The following is a 14,013-nucleotide window of genomic DNA, read 5'->3' as shown; positions in this document are numbered from 1 at the left end:
ATAATCTTGGACGCGACGTTTAACCCCATTTCACCTCACCTTCCTTTCTGCTCCACACGAAAACACATGTGACATGTGATGTCGCCACAGGCAAGTAACTTTCTTCGAAATATGCCTATGTTCACCTAGAACTGGTTGGTTGGTTTGTTATTTAACGCCGAACTCATCAATTAATTCCAGCTATATGACGGAGGTCTGTAAATAATCGAGTCTGGACCAGACAATCCAGGAATATATTGATATCATGAGCATCGATCCACGCAACTGGGATACGATCACATGCTTCAACCAGCGAGCCTGACCACCCGATCCCGTTAGTCGCCTTTTACGACTAGCATAGTCGCCTTTTACGGCAAGCACACCCAAACTGAACTGGTACTCTGTAGGATGAACTTGTAATGTGACTGTTAATCCAGGTAGTTCCTCATTGCCAGTCTGGCTTGTGTTCTCCCCCAGGGAACTGTGAGTGGCATTCGAGAGCACACTGATCATTTGACCTTGATAATAATGGTGTAGCGCTGCAAATATATGCATATGGTATAAAAACCCTTTAAGAAATATGTAACCCAGTGGTGGGCAGTTGAATATCTTTGCCCAAATATTTCTATTCACTTAGCATAGATAAATGCTACTGAGATTATGACGAAACTCGGGGACTTCAGACCCTATACGTGAAGTAGGCACAAGGATGTTGAGCAAAGCCTCTGTGTAGCACAAGTCCCCCAAATTAGAGACTATTGTGGTGAATATTAACTTCTTTTTGGTTTTGTTCAAAAGGTCTGATTTTAATGAGACTGTGGTGAGTTCTAAGGTGAGGGGCGATGAAGAGAAATAGCACTTAACGTCGCGTTCAAGATTATATTACTTGTGACGTGCTTGTGTGAGTGAGTGAGTATGGTTTTACGCCGCTTTTAGCAATATTCCAGCGGGGGACACCAGAAAGGGGCTTCACACATTGTACCCATGTCGGGAATCGAACACGGGTCGTCGGCGTGACGAGCGAACGCTTTAACCACTAGGCTACCCGACCGCTCCGCAACGTGCATGCACGTGTATATGACTGCTTGTACTAGTTTGGACTTATGCCGGTTTCATATTGCCGGTGTCACGAAATATATTCGCCCCCAGAATAAAATCTCCCCCCGGCGAATTTATACCGGTACAGTTCCGCCCCTCTCGAAATAAACTCTCCCCCACCCTACGAAATAAAATCTCCCCCCAGAATATTTCCTCCCCCGGCCTACTCGGAAACCAGGCCATTGGTGACGTCCTTCCACCGCTCTCACTGAAGGCCGACCAGTCCTTGTTTTCGCCCTTAATGCGAGGAGCTTTAGGCAGCGTACCATCATTCACTCACTCACTCAAAGCTACAGAAATGTCATCGTCACAACACACAAGCCAAGCTCTCATTCTCAGTAAACACGTACCCTAAATACCTTATCTTTTCACGTGTTATGTTCAGGGTCATTTGAAGATATAACGACAGGATATTCATGAAAACTGATTAAAGGACAGGTAAGAGTGTCACAGAGCAGTAGTCAACCCAGGGATACGTAAGGGATACGTAAGTATAACCTCACCTCTTAATGTGATCAGTATTTATAGAAATCTTTCTGAGTTATTTGTTCGATGAACAACCTACATGCTGATATGTTTTCCTTTCCCGGCAGTACTACACGTTTACTACGGAAACCTTTCAGGGCCTTTCGTTTAAAATATTTTTTTAAATGAAATTTCAAGATACTGAGTTGAAATTTCAAGTTATTATCTTAAAATTACAAAACGATTATCTTCAAATTTTAACTAAGTATGTATCTTGAAATTTGTTTTAAAGAAAAGAAAGCCGCACATTATCTCATATTCATTTTGGGTATGGCTTCAACTAACATTTCACCATACATTGCTTGCAAGGTATCGTATGTTGGCTTATACACAGATTGTTGTAATCGTGGTCTGTCATTTACATCCTCGTCCCTGGCGGGTCACATGACAATCAAATACACATCCTAGATCAAAGTCGAACCTTACACGATGTTCAAAACGAAGCTAGGAGCTAACGAAACCGTCTCGGGGACAAAAGTGAGTTTAGTCCGTTCTACCTTCCTCATTTATTCATTCAGATAATATTCGCACTTACTCATTTCAAGTGGCTGGAAAGTAGGTCGGATTCGTCGTCTTCTTTCGTCGCCAACTTTGACACGATCGTTTACACTAATTGTGGTGGCCATTTTTCTGTTTTCACCAATAGTGTAGGTCAATAGGAGACATTGGTTTTGTCTGGTGTATTCATAATCAAATTTCCCATACAAAACACAATTTATTGTAATAAAAATGAAAACAATATTGCTTGTTAATGTCTGTAGATGTCTCTCATTTTCAAAAAGTTCCTTCAGTTCAGTGTATGTATGTGTCTGTGTGAATATGCATGTGCGTCAGTGGCTCTGTGTGTATATATGTGCTTCTCTGTGTGTGTGCGTGTGTGTTTCTGTGTGGCTCTCTGTGCTTCTGTGTGCGTGTGTGTCTCTTTGTTGCCTCATGTCTGTAGGAATCGTATGTCTATGTGTCTGTGTGCACGTGCATGTGCGTCAGTGGCTCTGTGTGTATGTATGTGCTTCTCTGTGTGTGTGCGTGTGTGTTTCTGTGTGGCTCTCTGTGCTTCTGTGTGCGTGTGTGTCTCTGTGTTGCCTCATGTCTGTAGGAATCGTATGTCTGTGTGTCTGTGTGCACGTGCATGTGCGTCAGTGGCTCTGTGTGTATGTATGTGCTTCTCTGTGTGTGTGCGTGTGTGTTTCTGTGTGGCTCTCTGTGCTTCTGTGTGCGTGTGTGTCTCTTTGTTGCCTCATGTGTGTAGGAATCGCATGTCTATGTGTATGTGTGTCCCACTGCTTGTCTCAATGTGCCTGTTTGTGTCTGTGTCCCTATTCGTGTGTCTGTATGTGCCGTTTGTGTGTAGGAGGCGTATGTCTATGTGTATGTGTGTCCCACTGCTTGTCTCAATGTGTCTGTTTGTGTCTGTGTCCCTATTCGTGTGTCTGTATGTGCCGTTTGTGTGTAGGAATCGCATGTCTATGTGTATGTGTGTCCCACTGCTTGTCTCAATGTGTCTGTTTGTGTCTGTGTCCCTATTCGTGTGTCTGTATGTGCCGTTTGTGTGTAGGAGGCGTATGTCTGTGTGTATGTGTGTCCCACTGCTTGTCTCAATGTGTCTGTTTGTGTCTGTGTCCCTATTCGTGTGTCTGTATGTGCCGTTTGTGTGTAGGAGGCGTATGTCTATGTGTATGTGTGTCCCACTGCTTGTCTCAATGTGCCTGTTTGTGTCTGTGTCCCTATTCGTGTGTCTGTATGTGCCGTTTGTGTGTAGGAGGCGTATGTCTGTGTGTATGTGTGTCCCACTGCTTGTCTCAATGTGTCTGTGTCCCTATTCGTGTGTCTGTATGTGCCGTTTGTGTGTAGGAGGCGTATGTCTGTGTGTATGTGTGTCCCACTGCTTGTCTCAATGTGCCTGTTTGTGTCTGTGTCCCTATTCGTGTGTCTGTATGTGCCGTTTGTGTGTAGGAATCGCATGTCTGTGTGTATGTGTGTCCCACTGCTTGTCTCAATGTGCCTGTTTGTGTCTGTGTCCCTATTCGTGTCTCTGTGTTGCCTCATGTCTGTAGGAATCGCATGTCTATGTGTATGTGTGTCCCACTGCTTGTCTCAATGTGCCTGTTTGTGTCTGTGTCCCTATTCGTGTGTCTGTATGTGCCGTGTGTGTGTAGGAATCGCATGTCTATGTGTATGTGTGTCCCACTGCTTGTCTCAATGTGCCTGTTTGTGTCTGTGTCCCTATTCGTGTGTCTGTATGTGCCGTGTGTGTGTAGGAAGCGGATGTCTGTGTGTTTGTGTGTCCCACTGCTTGTCTCAATGTGTCTGTTTGTGTCTGTGTCCCTATTCGTGTGTCTGTATGTGCCGTTTGTGTGTAGGAGGCGTATGTCTATGTGTATGTGTGTCCCACTGCTTGTCTCAATGTGCCTGTTTGTGTCTGTGTCCCTATTCGTGTGTCTGTATGTGCCGTTTGTGTGTAGGAAGCGGATGTCTATGTGTATGTGTGTCCCACTGCTTGTCTCAATGTGCCTGTTTGTGTCTGTGTCCCTATTCGTGTGTCTGTATGTGCCGTTTGTGTGTAGGAGGCGTACGTCTGTGTGTTTGTGTGTCCCACTGCTTGTCTCAATGTGCCTGTTTGTGTCTGTGTCCCTATTCGTGTGTCTGTATGTGCCGTTTGTGTGTAGGAGGCGTATGTCTGTGTGTTTGTGTGTCCCACTGCTTGTCTCAATGTGCCTGTTTGTGTCTGTGTCCCAATTCGTGTGTCTGTATGTGCCGTTTGTGTGTAGGAAGCGTATGTCTGTGTGTTTGTGTGTCCTTTTTCGTGTCTCTGTGTCTCCGTCTGTGTCTGTGTGTGTTTTTGTGTGTGTATGTATGTGTCTGTATGTGTTTTTTGTGTGTGTATGTATATGTCTGTATCTGTGTGTCAACGTATCTGTGCCAATATGCATGTGCGTCTGTATCTCTGTGTGTTAATCTCTGTGTTTGCATGTGAGTGTCTCCCTGTGCCCTCTTGTGTGTGTGTGTGTGTGTGTGTGTGTGTGTGTGTGTGTGTGTGTGTGTGTGTGTGTGTGTGTGTGTGTGTGTGTGTGTGTGTGTGTGTGTGTGTGTGTTTCTGTGTATGTCTGTGTGATCATGTGTGTGTCTGTGTTATGTATGTGTATGTTTGCGGTTGTCTGGGTCATTTTCTGTGTCTATGTATGCGGCTGTGTGTATAGGCACGCGTGTCTGTGTCTATGTGTATATGCACGTGTATCTGTGTCTGTGTGTGCCTGTGTTCCACTTTTTGTGTGTGAATTATCTTTGTAAAAAGCGCATGCATATGTGAATGTATGTGCGTGTGATTGGATTCGTCACCAATTACTGGATTAAAAGACCTTGTAAAATTGTGAGTGAGTGAGTGAGTGAGTATGGTTTTACGCCGCTTTTAGCAATATTCCAGCAATATCAGGGCGGGGGACACCAGAAATGGGCTTCACACATTGTACCCATGTCGGGAATCGAACCTGGGTCTTCGGCGTGACGATCGAACGATTTCAACCACTAGGCTACCCGACCGCCCCTGTAAAATTGTGAGTTAACAGACAACGAAAGAAGCGTTTTAAATTATTTGGATCTAATTGCTGGGGTTGAGATAGGCCCAAGCCTGGTCTTCCTTTTGTTGATCCATTGCGTTTGCTTGCGGATAGTCTGTTTGTTTACTTATGCCATCAAGAATTATTTGGGTTTACTAGTAGACGTTGCAGCCACCCAAGCAACGTGTGATCTGAAATCTAACAGTTTGGTTGTATTACGTGCGACACGTCGTCGTGTGTTTGGACGTTCCTTTATGCTTGGGCGGGGCAAACATAGTAAAACAAATTCGTCAATCTTGAAAATAACGACGCTTGTTTGACGCGCACCATTTAATCAGTTTTCATGAATATCCTGTCGTTAAATCTTCAAATGATCATGTACGGAAACAAACTACGGTTTTGTATTTGCAGTGTAAATTTAAAACTTCAGTTCACAATACACATGCCTTGAACGTGTTTTTTACATTTGCAGTTTATTAAGTATAGGGGTTGTAGCATAAGTCAAACTGAGAAGATAGCAGGAGAACGAGGGATAGAGATCGTCGGACAAAGAAATTCTCACGTTGTGCTAATGCGTAAGATATTCGAATCTAACAAACAAGGGACGATAAGGGGCGACCCACTTCTTTACCACTGCACATATATCAATCTCCAAATTTCACTGTCGCTATCCATGAATGTGTCTTTTCAATTAATACCTTATCTTGAGTCAACACCGATCCCCCTGAGACATGAACATAGAACATATTCATCTCCCTACAGATCTGAGGCTGACATGACATTCTGTTAAGTTTCCAGCCATGGAGACAAAGCAATCTTGATGTTAGCTCGTGTTTTGAAATGTAGGGATTGTTTATGAATGTTTAGTCGTGAACAATAAAATAATCAATACACGCAATGACTTGCGCTTTTCTTAAACGTATATCACTTCTCCCTGAAGTGGGGCAGTCGGGTAGCCTAGTGGTTAAAGCGTTCGCTCGTCACGCCGAAGACCTGGGTTCGATTCCCGACATGGGTACAATGTGTGAAGCCCATTTCTTGTGTCCCCCGCCGTGATATTGCTGGAATATTGCTAAAAGCGGCGTAAAACCATACTCAGTCAGTCAGTCAGTCTCCCTGAAGTTGCCCTGAAGTTTTGATGCACATCAGCCACTGAGGCAAACAATGTTAATGTTAAATTGTGTTTATTAATTTAGCGACCGAGTGCCCGTGTGTATGTGTGCGTGATATTTGGCGCTAACTGATAACAGGAAGTCGACAAGTCTAACGGCGGCAGTGCAATAATGTGGGCGGTATATTCCGCACTGATAGATAATATTCAACGTCACATCGGCAATATGTCAGCCATATCATGACGAGACCAATTAATATATCATGTGGTAAAACATTTAGAGTTTATAAAAGTCTGTCGACAAGGGACAGTAAAACATAGAGAGTATCACAGATCTGTTTCTAAAATGAATATAATCTTAAAATATGACGATACATAACTATACATTATAAAAACGGCTATAGATCACGTGCAACCAAAGTAAGGCCACAATACTAGTGACCATGGGGACTTACAGTACTTCTGATCCCTAAATGGTACGCCAGCAGGATTGACACCATCCCTCGGGCTGCTGGCGATTGTCATGTCGTTAAGCCAAACAGTTATGGGACTTACCCTCTCAGGGAGAAATGTAATTAAATGTGAACTGATATTAATAATATCCTTGATTGATGAAACTTTGAAATGGATGGCAAAATCAACAGGCAACAGGACATGTTTGACTGTGATTCTCTCATCACAATGGATGCAGAATGGAGGATCCTCACATTTCAATAAATATCCATGTGTATATCTCGAATGGCCTATGCGATATCGTTGCATAAAGACCTCTTCAAATCTGAACTAAGAACCGAAAAAGATATAACCGATAGTAGGTTTTATTGCATGTAAATTCTTAATATCCACTTGGGAAGATAAATTAGATCTCTGATGTAACATCTAATGACAGGTTAATAATCACTGTAAGGGTTCAGAAGTGGTGTCATAGAGTTGCTGAGTGCTGCCTCTGCAGCAGCAGCAGCCATTGTGTTACTAACGATTCAAACATGGCTGGGCAACCACCAATAATAGATGTCATATTGATCAGAAGCAGGATCATTCTATACTTCAATAATTTCGATAAAAAATGGATTTTTGTAAGATTGATTTTGTATTGTCTTAAAGATAAATATAATAATAATTGTTTATGCCTTGATTTGTTACTATTGTATGCTAGTCCTGTAAATATGGCCTTTGATTCGGCCGTAAAAAATGGAACCGTTATCTGGTATTCTTTATCATATAATCCTGGATACAATGACATTCGCGCTGGCAACTGCGTCACCGTCTTTGGATCCATCTGTAAAAATAAATTTCTATGTATAATCGTAAAAAAGCTTCTTAATTGATTATGTTCTTGTTAATAAATTAGTTGATCTGTTTTGGATTTCTTTAGCTAGTTAATGTAAGATGCACCTTTTGTTTTACTGACTGCCATGGTTGAGAAGAAACCAGTGGAGTGGAAGCTGTATTTTCAAGACTTTTCGTAGAAGTAGAAATATCAGATTGTAGTCTTATTGCAACATTTTCCCGAGGTAAGAGAGTTAACTAACTATAAAAGTCCAGTTTCCACCCTTGCCGAACATGCATTGTTTAACATCGTGCTGACAATAACCACTCAGAAAAACAACAAAATTACACCATTACGAAATGCCACGCCTGTCCGAAAATGAGCGTCTGCGAGCCATTGTTGTGCTTGAAGCAGGATCGAGTCAATGTGATGTTGCAAGACAATTTTACGTCCACAGAAACACCATTTGGTGTTTATGGCAATTTTGGCAACAGACGAATGCAGTCAGAGACCATCCTCGGAGTGACGAGCCACGAGTTACCAATTATCGACAAGACAACTGGATTCGAACAACACACCTCAAAATCGATTCCAGCCAGCAACAGTGACTGCAAGAAGCATCTCTGGCCTTCGACGAACATCTTCACAAACCGTTCGTCGCCGCCTCAGATGTGCAGGGTATTGTCGCCAGAAGACCCGCCAGACGTCCTATTTTTACAGGAAACCACCGTCAAGCACGTTTACAGATGTGCAGACAGCGTCTGCAATGGCCGGCCATGCAGTGGGACAAGTTCTATTCACTGACGAGTCTGAAGTCAGTATGGCAAATTAGCCGTTTGAACACTTACAGGAGTCTTTTATCTGTTGCAAACCGAAATTGTTTCAGATTTGGTAAAAAAACATAACTTTGCATTAAATCTTATTCATTGTCACAGGAACTTTTGTTGTTCAGTATAGTTGTGTCATTAAAGTTATAAGATTTTCTCTACCCCCTTATTTCAGTACGTTTCTTGTGTAATCAGGTCTATACGGGTTTATCCCACCATGTCATGTAATTTGTACATGAGCGCAGTCTGAGGAGTGTCCCGGTTCGAGTTCAAATCATGTTGCTATCTGAATGATCTCAAGAAATATTAATTCTATTAAGGCTAGATATATTGAATACACTGATGTGTTTGGGACAGTTATATCGAAATATTCCTGATTCGCTCTACGATGTTCAGGGACAACACGGCGAGGACGACATGGCTGAGAAGACTGTGTTGTAGTGAAATAACAGTGTTGACCATTCAGAGAGACAACTGTACATGAAGCTTGTCTGATAGGTTATGATGACGTTGTGGCTGGTTGGTTGGTTGGTTTGTTGTTTTACGCCGCACTCAGCAATATTCCAGCTATATGGCGGCGGTATTTAAATAATTGAGTCTGGGCCAGACAATCTAGTGATTGATATTATGAGCATTGTTCCACGCAATTGGGATCGATGACATGCTTCAACCAAGTCAGCGAGCCTGACCACCCATTCCCCTTAGTCGCCTCTTACGACAAGCATAGTAGCTTTATAACGGCAAGCATAGGTTGCTGAAGACCTATTCTACCCCAGATCTTCACGGGTCAGATGACCATGTGACTCAGTTTACGATCACGCGGTGTCAATTGTCTTATGATGATAGTTAGACAAGGATTTCAACTGAAAAGAAACCACTTAATGTCATCTCGTATTTAAGGCAACATAAAGTCATATTTATGATTTGTTTGAGGTGATGTGTTTTTCTCAATTCAAATAGAAATTGAAATAGTAAACTGCTAACATGTATTAATTTAGTTATGTTTCCATGCTGGAACAGTTTCATTCATGTAACTTCAGTAGTTTCTGAGAAAACTTGTCCCTATTTCATGCAGTGTGCACTAAGCTGAAAAGCATGGAGCAAAGGCCAAAACTGCCCGTAACTCCGTAATAAATGAATTTAAGACATTTATGTTCGAACGCGTTAATATCATGAGTAGTATAGGTAATGGTGATTCTGGACCACTTCCACTTGAGCCAGATTTATATACCTATACCGCTACTACAGAGGGATTTTTTTTGTCAAAATGATGATGCGATTCAACGATGGTCATGAGTCGTATTAAAAGAAACATCAATATTAATTAATAATGAATAAAATTTACTATAGCCCACGAGGACATTGGAAAGGTATAGGAGCACTACAAAAATTAGCCACTGCGGCTAAGGTATCTAAAGATGTGGCCAAGGATTGGCTAACGAAACAAGCGATGTGGCAAATATACTTACCAGCACTGCGTTATATACCGAGGAAGTTTGATATTTTTACAACGAATGAAGTTCATCAGGCTGACCTCTTGTTTCTTCCCCATGAGAAGGTAAGACGCAAAACGTATAAATACGGTTTAACCGTAGTGGATATGGCTAGTCGATTCAAAGAGGCTGAGCCATTAACCTCGAAAGATTCAACAGAAGTAGCTAATGCACTGAGCTGCATATATAAACGCGGACCACTAAAATGGCCCAAGCTATTTCAAGTAGATCCTGGTCGCGAGTTTATGGGATCAATAACTAAACTGTTAACAAAGCACGATGTCGAAATCAGACATGTTGAAAAGGGGGCCCACCGTAGTCAAGCTATCGTTGAAAGATTTAACCGGACATAAGCCGAACATTTGTTTGGCTATCAGTATGGGATCGAAAGGAAATCGGAACGATTAAGATCAACCGAATGGGTGACACGATTATCAGCTGTTGCATCAGTGCTGAATAATGAAGTAACAAGATTATTCGGGAAGGAACCCTCCGATGCGATGTAAATGAAATCTGTGACTTCCGAATCTTCAGCACTGAGGAGAGGCGAAGAACAAAAACTTCCGGATAGAGTAAGTGTAAGATATTTATACCAGCCTGGTGAACTCGAAGGAGGCCTACGTCACGCAACCGATCCGATTTGGTCTCTTAAGATATATAACATTAGTCGATTGGTTATGAAAGAAGGAGAGCCTATTCTTTATTAACTTAAAAATGGACCGGGCAGGGCATTTCTACGAGAAGAGTTGTTCATAGTTCCTAACCATACAGTATTACCACCATAACCATAGGCATAGGTAGTTACACCACCCTTATCAATCCATCTCTTTGTATCTGAGGGGGATAATGATATCGATGTCTTGTTCATTCTTAATCCATATATCCTATGATTGTAACTTCTTAAAGAGCTCATCTCGTGTTTGAATGTTCTACCGTTGAATAATGCTTCTTTATACTGCTCGTGTTTGATATGCCTTTTCACCACATACTTCTTAACACCCTTAACTTTTCTTATCTCTCCATTTTCGGACTTCTTTATAGAATACATCTTAGGTCTTAATCCGACATACTCAGCTACAGGGGTCCTAGCACATTCATCCTTCATCTTACCTAACACCTTTTTATTTACTATGCTGTGCAGTGGATTATCTTTTGGGTAATCACTCGTGTCGTACATATCTATTTTTTTCTGCCATATCTTTATACACATCCTCGGTTTGTATTTCCATCAACAAAGAATCTGTGTCGGTGTATAACACCTTGCATCTATCACCGTATTGCTTCTTAAGTTTGTTGTAATAAAAGTCATACATTAATTGTTTTGAATACTCATACCAACGTACACTGGTCTGTTGAATTTTATATTACTCTTCTGCATATGTAGTGCGGCTAAGTTGTTATCAAATATCTTGCTTCTGTTGAAAGGCGGACTGGCTATAAGTTTCCTGAGTCTTTCTTCCTCATTAAACCTGACTAATTTAACATCAACACGCTTCCTTAGATTCTCCATAGTTTTACCAAATACTGAGTTATTCATCAGCTTATGTAGATTCTTATTCAAAATCGCTGGTAGCAATCTTTCTTAAATCTGTGTTCAGCCTTATATAGGGCTCCATCCAAGGGCTTTGATCAAACTTTAGAACTCTGTGTAGTTTCTTTAGTTTCATACCTAACGATAGATATAACTGGAGATTTCTGAAGTGAACTATATATTTAGTCTTATCCATCAAATTTAGAGTTTTAGGTTAGCTAACCTTGTATTACCCATCAAGGAGTGTTGATATTCCGACCTCCAATCTTTATTAACCATTAATCTTTCAGGAGCTAGTGGATAACTGTTATGATCTTTATGTAACGAATTTGGATATTCCAAGTCAACATCTAGTATGTACCCTTTATCGGAATCTGAGGAGATATCATTCACATCAATATTATTCACATCTATCCACACAAAACCGCCCGTGGGTAAAGGTTGACTCATAGCCCATCCGTACAAATTGTTGGCGTGGAGATATAATATGTGCGTGTCAGGTTTACTCGGATCATATCCTTCCACTAAATTATTATAAGCCTTAGAATACCTTTCTGGCGCCATCGATATACCACCTCTTAATCTTCTCATAAACAAGTGAATATTGTTTTTGGTAAGTAGTTTTAGTTCTACACCGGTCTTCTTCAACAATGCTTCCCATGATAGTCCGGGACTTGAATAGTACCATGCCGGATTCAAGCCATATTGTTTTAAACATGTCTTTCTGAATATCTCGAATAAATCGGTGAGTAACAGTACATCGGTTTTTAAGTACTGATCGTGATAATCACCTAAATTCTTACAACCTAATTTATCCCACACCGTCAGAGCGTGTTCATAATCGGCATCGGTTATTTTAGATTCTGTTAAGTTACTATAGAATGATTCAAGAGGTGGTAATTTAGTTTCGTTGAATCTAGACCAATCATCCATATATTCGTAAGGATATACACCTTTTCTCAACAACAAATGATGTGTTAACCAATCATTATATTGATTTATTATTGCAAAGTCATCGGGTTTGTTCGCATTAGCTAAATTGTCCAGGGAAGATAACAGAAACTGTACAGAGTCAATGAATCTAAGTCCATTACTTTGCTTTATTCTGGCTTTCCCATCCTTGTCCGTCTAATGTATAGTTTTAGTCAATAAGAATGATATGTATTTTTCCATATTATTAGGAATACACGTTAAACCGCCGTCGGTCTTTGAGATAGCTTGCATGATGAGATATGAATCATATCCTCTAAGGTTATGAAACACAACGGGGATAGGTATTGTTTGAGAATTCAGTTTTAGTTGCAAGTAACACTCGTTATGCACGGCTCCCCCATAATTATCCATGACATGGCAATGATCTCTTACAGAATGCTCATTCAGGGGTTTATTACAAACATGACAACTAGTTGACTTCTTATAGGCCCTCCAATCATCCCTCGTCATACACATGGGTTTCTTACGCGATAAATTTTACCTGATTGTTCTCTCTTCGTTTTGTAGATATTCTAGGAACTTACCCGCTGCATCGGGACCTCTGTAAATCAATATTTTCCCATCATACCTTACAACTATATATCCAAACCCATAAGGAATATGTTCTTGAGTTTAGTACCTAAAACTATCTTGATTGCTTCAGACTGTATTTTCTATAGGTTTGATAAGTGTCAGAAGTCAGAGTAAATTACATACAGTACTGGCATTTGATTACAATTATGTTCGAATCTTAACATATCTTTCCCCTCTTTAGGCATATCAATCCTGACAGCAGTCCGTCCAACACTTCTGCAGTCTTCTTTATGCGCTTCTCATAGATCTTGTCTGCTGTATCCATGCAAGCATCTTTCACAGAAATATTTTTTTCCTGCATGTTTTGTTTGATCACATAATAGCCTGCTTAAACTCTTTATCCACGTATAATGATATTTACCATCTTTTAGGATCAGAAATGAATTGATTCTGGGAATATGTTCCGGAGCGGAGCTTATCCTGTGTACAACAATTCCTTTAGAAGAATGTCCGAAAACATTTATTGCTAAATTATTTTGCTTTTCCGCCTTATCAATTTGTGAGATTGGTGAAGGGTCGTCTATTCCATCAAGGTTTAGTCCATCGTTTTTGGGATAGCTAGAAGACCTATCCGGATGTTTGTCTACGGGGAACAATGCAGATCTTATCATCATATTGAAACAGACATCGCCTTTATTTTTTACATTAATTATGGCTTTTTTTCTTTTTATAAAACGGGGGTAAATCTATATAAGATCCAACTTTGAAAGGCATATAATTTGCTATATCTAAATATAAACTATCGATTTTATCCACACCTCTATTAGTCCAGTTTTCTAAAGTTTCTTGTATTGTCTGAATTAATGTATCTAATGATGCGTTTATAGTATCGGATTCGGTTATAACTTCTTGATTGCTACGGAAATATGTTTCGGTATATTCAGTGCTATCGTCTGTGTTACTTTTACTCAATGACATTTTAATCGTCAGCTGGTATTTTATACTATTTAAATCATCTAACTCCTCATTAATTTTGCTTGATACGATGGGATTAACATAATTAACACCCATGTTGGGATTAATATCAATTTTCCAACCTCTTAGATATTTACCAACGCC

At 40.7% G+C, this 14,013-nt stretch overlaps 1 protein-coding gene across 3 annotated transcripts in view; it reads left to right on the top strand.

Annotated features, from left to right (window-relative positions):
• The first annotated feature begins 1,282 nt into the window (after positions 1-1,282).
• LOC125379159 overlaps positions 1,283-14,013 on the top strand; it is a 63,409-nt gene continuing 50,678 nt past the window's right edge. The window contains exon 1 of one of the 3 annotated variants that reach the window (XM_048395221.1): positions 1,283-1,564. The gene's annotated coding sequence lies outside the window, so the exon portion shown is untranslated. Of the gene's footprint in view, positions 1,565-1,954; positions 2,080-14,013 lie in introns of those variants that run through there. The other 2 variants (XR_007220621.1, XR_007220622.1) reach the window with 2 other exon arrangements.

Source organism: Haliotis rufescens, unplaced genomic scaffold (genome assembly GCF_023055435.1).
Source record: "Haliotis rufescens isolate VD_foot unplaced genomic scaffold, xgHalRufe1.0.p SCAF_14, whole genome shotgun sequence".
Lineage (NCBI taxonomy): Eukaryota > Metazoa > Mollusca > Gastropoda > Lepetellida > Haliotidae > Haliotis > Haliotis rufescens.
The sequence above is the reverse complement of the archived record's forward strand: the minus strand, read 5'-3'. Positions and strand labels throughout refer to the sequence as shown.